Raw genomic sequence first — 13,332 nt, 5'->3', positions numbered from 1 at the left:
CTGTTGTGGGGCTTCTCCTTGGACCTCGGAACTTTATAAAGCCCTGTTTCCTCCTTGCTCCAACCAGGGAGATGTCTGCTTTTAAAAACAAAAGATTGAAAAGACTGAGGCCAGGTGCAGTGGCTCATGCCTCTAATCCCAACACTTTGGGAAGCTGAGGTGGCCCAGGAGTTTGAGGCAAGGCTGGGCAACATAGTGAGACCCCATCTCTACAAAAAGTAGAAAATTAGCGGGCCATGGTGGTGTGCACCCATAATCCCAGCTGCTTGGGAGGCGATGGTAAGAGGATTGCTTGAACCCAGGAGTTCGGGCTGCAGTGAGCCCAGATTGTACCACTGCACTCCAGCCTGGGTGACAGAGCCAGATCCTCTCTTAGAATAAAAAATGGGACTGAACAGGTGCCTGGGCACAATGAGGCACTGTTGGTCGCAGGAAGCTGTGGGGCTTACACCAGTTGCTTTGCTCGTTGTGGTGCCTGCTGCTGGCCCCTGAGTTCTCTACTGGAGCTGACTCAGCCAGTGGGGTGCCCATCTCCACCTTCAAGGCACACTTGTTCACTAAGGCCTGACTCCACTGCGCTCCCCTCTTTACCCCACGCGCCCCCTTTCCTGTTTCCCACACTCAAACTCAGTCTCCCCCGCTGTGCAGTTCTAAATTACGCTCCTTTTTGGGCTCTGACTTGCCCTCAATTTCCTTTTCTCCCAATCAGCACTGAAACTCAAGCTGGATGATGTGCTTGGGGCCAGCACACTCAGGTCGGTTTGAATGTAGTTGTCAGGAAGATCGAAGTAGACATTACCAAATGCTGATACCCAGATCTTTCTTCTGTCTTTCCTTCCTCCAGAAAGTTTTCTTGACAGATTTATATGGGCCTTAGAGGTTTTATGTCCTCACCTGCTTCCTACGTACCTCTGCTGCTTTGTTCCATTTTGTGGTAGATGATTGCTCACTACTCTGACAGTGGTGTCCTCGTGAGCACTTACTGAGAGCCATTTGAGCACTTGTCATTCCATGGTGTGAAGCCTTTTCTTTTCTTTTTAAGATATTTTTATTTCTCCAAATTTGTTATTAGGAGTGACTGAAATAAAAATCATAATTGAGTCCCATCATCATCATCATCATCATAGAAATGGCTTTAAGAGAAAACTGGTCAGATGAATATTATTGCTTCCCATTTCCAACCAGTAAATAGTTGCCACTGATAAATTGACAACGAGGAGTCTGTCAAGAATGCTCAAGATAGCCGGGCGCGGTGGCCCACGCCTGTAATCCCAGCACTTTGGGAGGCCGAGGTGGGTGGATCACAAGATCGGGAATTCAGGACCAGCCTGGCCAATATTGTGAAACCCCGTCTCTACTAAAAAAACAAACAGACAGACAAAAAAAACAGCCGGGAGTGGTGGCGGGTGCCTGTAGTCCCAGCTACTCAGGAGGTTGAGGCAGGAGAATTGCTTGAACCCAAAAGGTGGAGGTTGCAATGACCTGAGATTGTGCCACTGCACTTCACCCTGGGCAATAGGGGGAGACTCCATCTCAAAAAAAAAGAATGCTCAAGATATGTTATATAATACAACATGCCTGTTCAAATGGGGAAAAATCCTAGGAAATAACTTACATGTACTTCTTGGTTTCATCATACAAGACAAACACAAAAGCACCACCCATGCCTCTCAGAACATTGGACCATGCACCCTTGAAAAAAGCTTTGCTTCCCTCATCATGAATAATCTTCCTCCAGCAGTCAAATGTGCCTGTGTACATGATGTCAGTTCCTTTGCATCCTGACTGCATCATCATGCAGTGGCAAATGGTGTTAAATGGATAGGAAGTCAACCCAGCAACGGCAGTGACAGTCTGTGCATCATCCAACTGATGACAATGTGAGTGTTCTTGGGATCTGGAAGCATTCCCTTTGCAGTGTCATAGATACCGAAGTAGGCAGCAGGCAGCTCGGTAGATAATACCCTGCACAGACACGTTAAAGCCTTGGTACAGGCTCTTAATCCCATCAGATTTGTAGATCTTAACCAGGCAGTCACCGAAGCCTCAGAATTCCCTTTCAGCTCCAGCTTTGCCCACATCAGCTGCTACATGAGTATGGGCAAAATCAAGAGGGTACACAAAACACAAGGATGTGGCCCCAGTGGCACCGCCTGATGCCAGATTCCCTGCAAAGTAGCGCCCAAACTGGGACCTCTTGTCCACACCACCCAGGAAGATCTGCTTGTATTTATCTTTGAAGGCGAAGTTAAGAGCCTGGGTGGGGGAAGTATCTGATGACACTGGCCAGGTTACTGCACCAGGAGAGGACTCCATGCTCCTTGGGAATACAGACCATGCAGTCTCTAAGGCCCTTGTATTGCTTATCTGCAACGATCTGCTTGCTGGCATGCTGCACCTGTAGCAGCAGCTTGACCCGCTCGATGGGTGCTACCGCCGTCTTGGAGATGACTGTGGCCACTCCACCTGCCAGGGAGTCCTTGGCGAAGGACACAGCAGCCTCTGTCATGTTGAAAGAGGAGGCAGGCTGCTGTGGGATGGGACTGGTCCGGGAATCGGCTTTGACTCCGGGGCTGCCTGTGAAGTCATTTCCAATTTGGTGTTTGGGTGTCTTCTCACTTGGGCTATGGGTGTGTCTCTACTTTGCTGCTTGTGTGTTGGAGGAAGGGAAGAAGCATGTTTTAAAAAAACACAGAAACACTGATTTTTGTGGTCCTTTGAATTACCTTTATGGGATCCATTTTGTGCTCCTGAAAAATAGCATTTATTGAACACTATTTCAAGTACTGTTCTTAGTTCCAAGAGCTTTATACTGTAGTTAAAACCACTTTACCAGCCAGGCATGGTGACTCACGCCTGTAATCCCAGCACTTTGGGAGGCCAAGGCCAGTGATTACATGAGACCAGGAGTTCAAGACCAGCCTGGCTAACATGGTGAAACCCCTGTCCCTACTAAAAATACAAAAATTAGCCGGGCATGGTGGTGCACGTCTGTAATCCCAGCGACTTAGGAGGCTGAGGCATGAGAATTGCTTGAGCCTGGGAGGCAGAGGGGAGGTTGTAGTGAGCTGAGATCATGACACTACACTCCAGCCAGGGTAACAGGGTGAGACTCTGTCTCAAAACAAAACAAAACAAAAAAACAGTCTATCTACAGTGAAGATCAGTACTGTTTCCCTCATTTCACAGGTAGGAAAACAAAAAAGTCATTTGCTTAAAGTGCATGTGGGAGAGCTTGGATTTGGATTTGAACTTAGGTACTGTGCATTAACTCCTGTAACACTCCAGCTGTCCCTCTAAAAAGAAAAGGACTCTTTCTCTGTTTTCTTCTATCTAAAGAAGGCCCTATTAGTACCCTAGCTTCCTGGATAGAAACTACTTTAAAGAACCAGAGATAGTGGTGCACATCTGTAGTCCCACCTATTCAAGAGGCTGAGGTGGGAGGATCACTTGAGGCCAGGAGTTCAAGACCACACTGAGCAAAATAGTGGGATCTCATCTCACAAAATAAAATTTAAAAAAAAAAAGAAAAAGAAAAAAAAAAGAAACTATAGCCAGGCATGGTGTAATGTGCCTGTAATCCCAGCTACTTGGTAGACTGAGGCAGGAGAATTGCTTGAACCCAAGGAGGCAGAGGTTGCAGTGAACCGAGATCACACCATTGCACTCTAGCCTGGGCAACAAGAGTGAAACTCCATCTCAAAAAAAAAAAAGAAAAAAAAAGTGCCAGCTTATGAGGTAATTACATTGGTTCTCTCCAGACGTAACCTGCCAAGAAGAAATGCTATAGATGTTACTCTTATACGGTAAAACATTGTGAAATCAGATTGCTTTAAAATGATGTATTACAAAGTTATGGAAAAAAGCATTTGTGACTATGGAAGCCCAAGGCTTATATCCTAGCTCTGTCTTACACTAAATATGGGTACAGTGTTTCCACTTTTTGTAAAATGGGAGCTAATATCCTCCAACCTGTGTGCCTGACATGGTGATTAAAAGCATTAAGCGAAACAATAGTTTGTAATTTATTCTGTCAGAGCAAACTGCTGAAAATGGAGTAAGTTGACTAAAAATAAATATTTTTTTAAAATAAGAAAAATCTGAATAAAGCAAGTTTGTACTTTATAATTGTATACAAATAAAAGATGTTATTAAAAAAAGAAACTAAAGAAAAAAACTTGAGCAGGAGAAGATTGATTCTATGAGGAGTCTTCAAAAAGATCATGGAAAATATGGGTTGCGAAGAAACTATGCGTGGATTCCAGATTATTTTTCCACCAAAATTAACTCATACTAACTTGTTATAACATGACTGAACAGGATTTAGTTTGAGGCGCTAAGAAAGATAAGACATCAATTTGAAAAAGGGCTCCTATCAGAGCAACATAAATACTGCTAAAATTGAAGGAAGAACAAACATCAAATTTATGGTAAAGCTTGGGTGGAAGAATGGTGAAACCATTGATGCTTTAGGAAAAGTTTATGGGGAAATGGCCCAAATAAATCAGCAGTTTACAAATGGATAATGTAAAAGAAGGGACAAGAGGCCAGGCGTGATGGCTCACGCCTGCAATCCCAGCACTTTGGGAGGCCGAGGCAAGTGGCTCACTTGAGGTCAGGAGTTTGAGACCAGCTGGCCAACATGGTGAAACCCTGTCTCTACTAAGAATACGTAAAATTAGCCCGGCGTGGTGGCACATGCCTGTAATCCCAGCTATTTGGGAGGCTGAGGCAGGAGAATTGCGGGAACCCGGGAGGCAGAGGTTGCAGTAAGTTGAGATCACGTGACTGCACTCCAGCCTGGGCAACACAGCGAGACTCCATATCAAAATAAGTAAATAAATAAAATTGAAAAAGAAGGAACAAGGGCTGGGTGCAGTGGCTGATGCCTGTAATCCCAGAACTTTGGGAGGCTGAGGTGGGTAGATCACTTGAGTCCAGGAGTTTAAAACCAGCCTGGGCAACATGGTAAAACCCTATCTCTACTAAAAATACAAAAAATAATTGGATGTGGTGGCATGTGCCTGTAGTCCTAGCTACTTGGGAGGCTGAGTTGGGAGAATCACTTGAACCTGGGAGGTGGAGGTTGCAGTGAGCTGAGATTGTGCCACTGCACTCCAGCCTCCAGCCTGGGTGACAGAGTGAGACCTTGTCTCAAAAAAGAGAAGGGACAAGATGATGTTAAAGACGAAGTCTGGGCAGGGCACAGTGGCTCACGGTTGTAATCCCAGCACTTTGGGAGGCCAAAGTGGGTGTATTGCCTGAGGTCAGGAATTCCAGACCAGCTTGGCCAACATGGGGAAACCCCATCTCTACTAAAAATACAAAGTTAGCTGGGTGTGGTGGTGGCACCTGTAATCCCAACTACTTGGGAGGCCGAAGCAGGAGAATCGCTTGAACCTGAGAGGCTGAGGTTGCAATGAGCCAAGATCACGCCATTGCATTCCAGCCTGGGCAACAAGAGCAAAACTCTGTCTCAAAAAATAAATAGGCTGGGCATGGTGGCTCATGCCTGTCATCCCAGCATTTTGGGAGACCAAGGTGGTCAGATCACAAAGTCGGGAGTTCGAGACCAGTCTGACCAACATGATGAAACCCCGTCTCTACTAAAAATAAAAAAATTAGCCAGGTGTGGTGGTGCATGCCTGTAATCCCAGCTACTCAGGAGGCTGAGGCGGGAGAATCGCTTGAACCCAGGAGGCGGAGGTTGCAGTGAGCCAAGATCGCGCCACTGCATTTCAGCCTGGGCGACAGAGTAAGACTCCATCTCAAATAAATAAATAAATAGGCTGGGCATGGTGACTCACGTCTGTAATCCCAGCACTTTGGGAGGCCGAGGCAGGTGGATCACCTGAGGTTAGGAGTCTGAGACCAGCCTGGCCAAAATGACGAAACCCCATCTCTACTAAAAATACAAAAATTAGTTGTTGGTGGTGGTGGGTTCCTGTAATCCCAGCTACTTGGGAGGCTGAGGCAGAAGAATTGCTTGAACTCAGGAGGTGGAGGTTGCAATGAGTGGAGATCTCGCCACTGCATTCCAGCCTGGGTGACACTCCTGAGTGAGACTCCCTCTCAAAAAAAAAAAATACATAAAAATAAATAAATAAATAAATAAATAAATAAATAAATAAATAAATAGATGAAGCCTGTAGTGGCAGACCATCCACATTAATTTGTGAGGAAAAATTCATCTTGTTCATGCCCTAATTGAAGAGAATTCATGATTAACAGCAGAAACAATGGCCAATACTGTACACATATTATTTGGTTCAGTTTACAGAATTAAAGTTGAGCAAACTTTCCATTCAATGGGGGCCAAAACTATAGTGCCCAGATCAGCTGCAGGCAAGAGCAGAACTTGCAGTGGAAAATTTATATATGTGGGATCAAGATCCTGAAGCATTTCTTCAAAGAATTGTAACAGGAAATGAAACATGGCTTTACCAGTATGATCCTGAAGATAAAGCACAATCAAAACAATGGCTACAAAAATGTGGAAGTGGTCCACTCAAAGCAAAAGTGGACAGACAGGTCAAGAGCAAAAGTCATGGCAACAGTTTTTTGAGATGCTCAAGGCATTTTCTTTATTGGCTTTCTGGAGGGCCAAAGAATGGTAACATCTGCTTTGTTTTAAGAAAATTAGCCGGCCGGGCGCGGTGGCTCACGCTTGTAATCCCAGCACTTTGGGAGGCCGAGGCGGGCGGATCACGAGGTCAGGAGATCGAGACCACAGTGACACCCCATCTCTACTAAAAATACAAAAAATTAGCCGGGCGTGGTGGTGGGCGCCTATAGTCCCAGCTACTCGGAGAGGCTGAGGCAGGAGAATGGCGTGAACCCGGGAGGCGGAGCTTGCAGTGAGCCGAGATCGCGCCACTGTACTCCAGCCTGGGCGATAGAGCGAGACTCCGTCTCAAAAAAAAAAAAAAAAAAAAAAAAAAAAAAAAAAAGAAAATTAGCCAAAGCTTTAGCAGAAAAACACCCAGGAAAGCTTTACTAGAGAGTCCTTCTCCACCATGACAATGCTCCTGTTCATCGTTCTCATCAAACAAGGGCAATTTTGCAAGGGTTTTGATGGGAAATCAGGCATTCACGGATCATTAGGCTCCTGATTTATTTTGTTTCCTAATCTTTTTTTTTTTTCAAGACGGAGGCTCGCTCTGTCACCTATACTGGAGTGCAATGGCACGATCTCAGCTCACTGCAAGCTCTGCCTCCCGGGTTCATGCCATTCTCCTGCCTTAGCCTCCCAAGTAGCTGGGACTACAGGCACCTGCCACCACACCTGGCTAATTTTTTGTATTTTTAGTAGAGACTAAACCCACTGATGGGGTTTCATTGTGTTAGCCAGGATGGTCTCGATCTCCTGACCTCATGATCTGCCTGCCTCAGCCTTCCAAAGTGCTGGGATTACAGGCGTGAGCCACTGCGCCCGGCCGGCTTTGTTTCCTAATCTTAAAAAACTTGATTGGGCACCCATTTTTCTTCTGTTAAAAATGTAAAAAAGACTGTCTTGGCATGATTACATTTCCAGGACCCTCAGTTCTTTAGGGATGGACTAAACGGCTTGTGTTATAGCTTACTAAAGTGTCTTGAACTTGTTGGAACTTATGTTGAGAAATAAGGTTTATGTTTTTATCTTTTAATTCCATGAACTGTTTGGAGTTCCCATTATATTTTGACTCCTCTTGCCTATTCACAATACACAGTTGAGAAATGCATCACAGCTTGCTGTGTTTTGTAGAGTTTTTCTGACCCCAGCTGAGAAGTCATGAACATGTGGGCCAGACTCTACTGTAAAATGGGAATCATTGAGTTGTTTTATTTTATGCATTGTTAAAACGTGTGCTGAAAACCTGTCATTATAGAAAAATCAGAAAAAAAATCTGTTATCCCAAATTTTTACCAGTAATGTTTACATTTTGGTATATGTCCTTCTGTACTTTTCCACATGGAAATAAACAGTTTTTTTCTCCAACTGCTTTATAACTTATTTTCCTCATTTACCAGTATATTGGGAATGTTTTCTAGTGTATCTACATCATTATTTTCAATGGCTGGTATTCCAGTGTGCATAAATCTTTACTGAACCCCTAATCTGGAATAGTCTGGGTTTTTGTTTTTTGTTTGTGGTTTTTTGGTCATCACTATAAACATTCCTGCAATGAACATTTTTGAAAACATAATTTTGCCTACCTGTCAAAATATTTCTTTGGGATATATTCCCGAAAGGGGAATTGTGAGGTCAGAGGATTAGACTTTTAAAAAGGATTAAAAATATTTATTGAAAATATAAAAATCATTGTTCAAAATATTAAAATATACATGACTATACATTAAAATATACTTATTGCAGAATTGCCCTACAGAATTATATCAATTGACATTCCTCTCAGTACTCTGAGTGCCCACTTCACCATACTTTTACCAACAATTCTCTTCCCATTAAACAATTCCCTCTATCCCTCTCCCCATGACACCTAGTAACAACCAGTCTACTTTCTGTTTCTATGAATTTGACTACTTCAGATACCTCATGTAAGTGTAATCACAATATTTGTCTTTTTGTGGCTGGTTTATTTAACTTAGCATAAGATCCTCAAGGTTCGTCCATGTTATAGCATGTGACAGGATTTCCTTCTTTTAAGGTTGAAAAATATTCCATTGTATGTATGTGCCACATTTTGTTTATCCATTCAGGCACTGATGGACATTTAGGTTGCTTCCACCTCCTGGTTATTGTGAATAGTGCTGCTATCAACATAAGTATTCAAATATCTATTCGAGACACTGCTGGCAATTCTTTTGGATGTATACCCAGAAGCAGGATTGCTAGCTTGTACGGTAGTTCTATTTTTAATTTTTTTTGAGGAGCCTCCAGACTGTTTTCCATAGCAGCTACTCATTTTACATTAGCCACAGTGCACAAGAGTTCTGGTTTCTCCACATCCTCACCAACACTTGTTTTTCTTCTCTTCTCTCCTCTCCTCTCCTCTCCTCTCCTCTCCTCTCCTCTCCTCTCTTCTTCCTTTCCTTTCCTTTCCTTTCTCCCTCCCTTCCTTCTCCCTCCCCCTCCCGCTCTCCTCCCCTCCCTTCCCTTTTTTGGCAGAGTCTCACTCTGTCATTCAGGCTGTAGTGTAGCAGCAGGATCTTGGCTCATTGCAGCCTTGGCTTCCGGGGTTCAAGTGATTCACATGCCCTCAGCCTCCTGAGTAGCCAGGATTATAGGCATATGCCACTACACCCAGTTTTTTGTATTTTTAGTAGAGATGGGGTTTTACTGTGTTGGCCAGGCTGGTCTCAAACTCTTAGCATCAAGTGATCCACTCACCTTGGCCTCCCAAAGTGATGAGCCACCATGCCTGGACCTGTTGGTTTTTTAAATATTAACCATCCTAATGGGTATAAGGTGATGTCTCATTGTGGTTTTGATTTGTATTTCTCTGATGATTAGTAATGACAATCTTTTTATATGCTCATTGGCCATTTGTGTATTATTGTTCTTGTTGCCCAGGCTGGAGTGCAATGGTGCAATCTCGGCTCACTGCAAGCTCCGCCTCCCCGATTCATGCCATTCTCCTGCCTCAGCCTCCTGAGTAGCTGGGACTATGGGTGCCTGCCACCACACCTGGCTAATTTTTTCTATTTTTTAGTAGAGACGGGGTTTCACTGTGTTAGCCAGGATGGTCTTGATCTCCTGATCTTGTGATCCACCCGCCTCGGCCTCCCAAAGTGCTGGGATTACAGGTGTGAGCCACTGCGCCTGGCCAATTTTTTGTATTTTTAGTAGAGATGGGGTTTCACCATGTTGGCCTGGCTGGTCTCAAACTACTGACCTCAGGTGATCCACCCACCTTGGCCTCCCAAAGTGCTGGGATTACAGGGAGCTCTTTACATACTCTAGATATTAATCCCTTATCATAAATACAATTTGAAATATTTTCTCCCATTCCGTAGGTTGCTGTTTCATTCTGGTGATCGTGTCCTTTGATACACAATTTTTTTTTTTTTTTTTGAGATGGAGTCTCGCTCTGTCGCCCAGGCTGGAGTGCAGTGGCGCAATCTCGGCTCACTGCAAGCTTCGCCTCCTGGGTTCACGCTATTCTCCTGCCTCAGCCTCTCCGAGTAGCTGGGACTACAGGCGCCTGCCACCACGCCCGGCTAATTTTTTGTAATTTTTTTTGGTAGAGACGGGGTTTCACTGTGGTCTCGATCTCCTGACCTCGTGATCCGCCCGCCTCGGCCTCCCAAAGTGCTGGGATTACAAGCGTGAGCCACTGCGCCTGGCCGATACACAATTTTTAAGTTTGATATAGTCCCATTTGTTTTTTTGTTCTTTTGTTGCCTGTGCTTTTGTTTTCTTATCCAAGAAGTCATTGCCAAGTCCAATGTCACGAAGATTTTCACTATGTTTTTTTCTAGGAGTTTTTATAGTTTTGGGTCTTGTGTTTAAGTCTTTAATCCATTTTGAGTTAATTTTTGCATATGATGTAAGATAACGGTATGACTTCATTCTTTTGCATGTGGATATCCAGTTTTCTAAAAGGACATCATTTGTTAAATAGATTGTCTTTTCCTCATTGAGTCATGTTAGTACCTTTGTTGAAGATTATTTGATCAATTTTCACATATATGTGAGGATTTATTTCTCTCTATTCTAGTCCATTGGTCTGTTTATCTTTAATGCCAGTACCATGCTGTTTTGGTTACTGTAGCTTTGTAATATACTTTGAAATCAGGAAGTGTGAGTCCTCTTTGTTCTTCTTTTTAAAAATTATTTGGCTTTTTGGGGTCCCTTGAGATTCTATATGAATTTTATTATGTCACTTTCTGTTTGTGCAAAAAGTGTTGTTGAGATTTGGTAGGGATTGTGTTGAATCTCTGAATCACTTGGGTAGCCTGGATGTCTTAGTCTTATTAAGTTTTCAAATCCATGAACATGGGATATCTTTCCATTTATTTATGTCTTCAATATTTTTTCACCAATGTTTTATAGTTTTCAGTGTACAAACCTTTCACCTCCTTGGTGAGGTTTGTTCCTAAGTATTTTATTCTTTTTGATGCTATTGTAAGTGGAACTGTTTCCTTAATCTCCTTTTTGGATCATTCATAATTAGTGTATAGAAATGCAACTATATGTATGGGTTGATTTTATATGCTGCTACTTTACTGAATTCACTTATTTTGACAACTTTTTGGTGGACTCTTTAGGTTTATTTACATATAAGATCATGCCATCTGTGAATGGAGTTAATTTTACTTCTTCCTTCCAAATATGAATACCATTTATTTATTTATTTTATTTTTTGCCTGATTGCTCTGGCTGGGACTTCCAATACTATGTTGAACAGAAGTGGTGAAAGCAGGCATCCTTGCCTTGTTTCTAATCTTAGAGGGGAAGCTTTCAGTCTTTTGCCATTCAGTATGCTGTTAGCTGCAGGCTTTTCATATATGGCTTTTATTATGTTGAGGTAGCTTCCTTCTACTTTTAGTTTGTTGAGTGTTTTTATTGTGAAAATATATTGAATCTTTTCTTTTCTTTTTTTTCTTTTTTTTTGAGACAGAGTCTCGCTCTGTCACCCAGGCTAGAGTGCAGTGGTGCAATCTCGGCTCACCGTCAGCTCTGCCTCCCAGGTTCACGCCATTCTCCTGCTTCAGCCTCCTGAGTAGCTGGGACTACAGGTGCCAGCCACCACAACCGGCTAATTTTTTGTATTTTTAGTAGAGAAGACGGGGTTTCACCCTGTTAGCCAGGATGATCTCGATCTCCTGACCTCGTGATCCACCTGCCTTGGCCTCCCAAAGTGCTGGGATTACAGGCATGAGCCACCACACCGGGCCAAAAATATACTGAATCTTTTCATATGCTTTTTCTGCATAGATTGTGATGATCACATGGTTTTTTTCCTTCATTTTGTTCATATGGTGTATTACATTGATTGATTTTCCTATGTTGAACCATCCTTGCATTCTAGGAATAAACCCCATTTGGTCATAGTGTATAGTCCTTTTAATGTGCTGCTGAATTTGGTTTGCTAATATTTTGTTGAGGATTTTTTATATCAATATTCATCAGAGATACCGACCTGTAATTTTATTTTATTGTAGTATCTTTGTCTGGCTTCAGTATCAGGGTAATGCTGGCCTCATAAAGTGAGCCTAGAAGTGTTTCTTCCTCTTTAATTTTGGGGAAGAGTTCAGAAAGATTAGTTAATTCTTTAAATGTTTTGTATAATAGAATTTGTTGAGAGGTTTTTTTTCTCTTTTTGAGACAGGTTCTCACTCTGTCACCCTGGCTGGAGTGCAGTGACGTGACACGATCACAGCTTACTGCCGCCTCAATCTCCAAAGCTCAAGTGATCCTCCCACCTCAGCCTCCTGAGTAGCTGGGACTACAGGTGTGTGCCACCACACCCAGCTGTTTTTTTATATATTTTGTAGAGATGAGGTTTTCAAGTTGCCCAGGCTGGTCGGAAACTCCTGGCCTTGAGCAATCCTCCTGTCTCAGCCTCCCAAAGTGCTGGGATTAAAGGCATGAGCCACCACACCTAGCTGAGAGGTTTTTGGTTACTGATTCAATTTCCTTACTAGTTAATTGGTCTGTTTATATTTTATGTTTGTTCGTGATTCAGTGTGGTAGGCTGTGTTTTTCTAGGGATTTATCCATTTCTTCTAGGTTATCCAACTTGACATACAATTGTCCATGGTTTTCTCTTAATAATCCTTTGTAACTCCTTGGCATCAGTTTCTTTTTGGTTGTTGTTGTTTTTTGGAGACAGAGTCTTACTCTGTCACCCAGGCTGGAGTGCAGTGGTGCAATCTTGGCTCGCTGCAACCTCTGCCTCCTGGGTTAAAGTGATTATCTTGCCTCAGCCTCTCTTGTAGCTGGGATTACAGGCGCCCACCACCATGCCTGGCTAATTTTTTTGTATGTTTATACTAGAGACGGGGTTTCGCCATGTTGGCCAGGCTGGTCTCAAACTCCTGGCCTCAAGTAATCCACCTCCCTTGGCCTCCCAAAGTGCTGGGATTACAGGCATGAGCCACTGTGCCTCGCTGGCATCAGTTTTAATATCCTCTTTTTCATTTCTGATTTTAGTTGAGACTTCTCTCTTTTTCTTAATCTAGCTAAGAGTTTGTCAAGTTCATTGAACTTAAATTTTTTTTCTTATTTTTTTCTATTCTCGCTTCATTTATCTCTGTTCTAATCTTTATTATTTTCTTCCTTCTGCTAGCTTTGGGCTTCATTTGTTTTTCTTTAGTTCCTTGAGGTATAAAGTTAGGTTGTCAATTTGAGATCTTTCTTCTTTATTAAAGTACACATCTACAGCT

At 43.0% G+C, this 13,332-nt stretch overlaps 1 protein-coding gene and 1 pseudogene across 1 annotated transcript in view; one reads left to right on the top strand and one right to left on the bottom strand.

Moving 5' to 3' along the window:
• WBP2NL (WBP2 N-terminal like) overlaps nucleotides 1–13,332 on the top strand; it is a 29,292-nt gene that overhangs the window by 576 nt on the left and 15,384 nt on the right. The window lies entirely within an intron of this gene.
• Nucleotides 1,528–2,847, bottom strand: LOC105740020 (annotated as a pseudogene).

This window comes from Nomascus leucogenys, chromosome 7b, assembly GCF_006542625.1.
Source record: "Nomascus leucogenys isolate Asia chromosome 7b, Asia_NLE_v1, whole genome shotgun sequence".
NCBI classification, from domain to species: Eukaryota; Metazoa; Chordata; class Mammalia; order Primates; family Hylobatidae; genus Nomascus; species Nomascus leucogenys.
The sequence above is the reverse complement of the archived record's forward strand: the minus strand, read 5'-3'. Positions and strand labels throughout refer to the sequence as shown.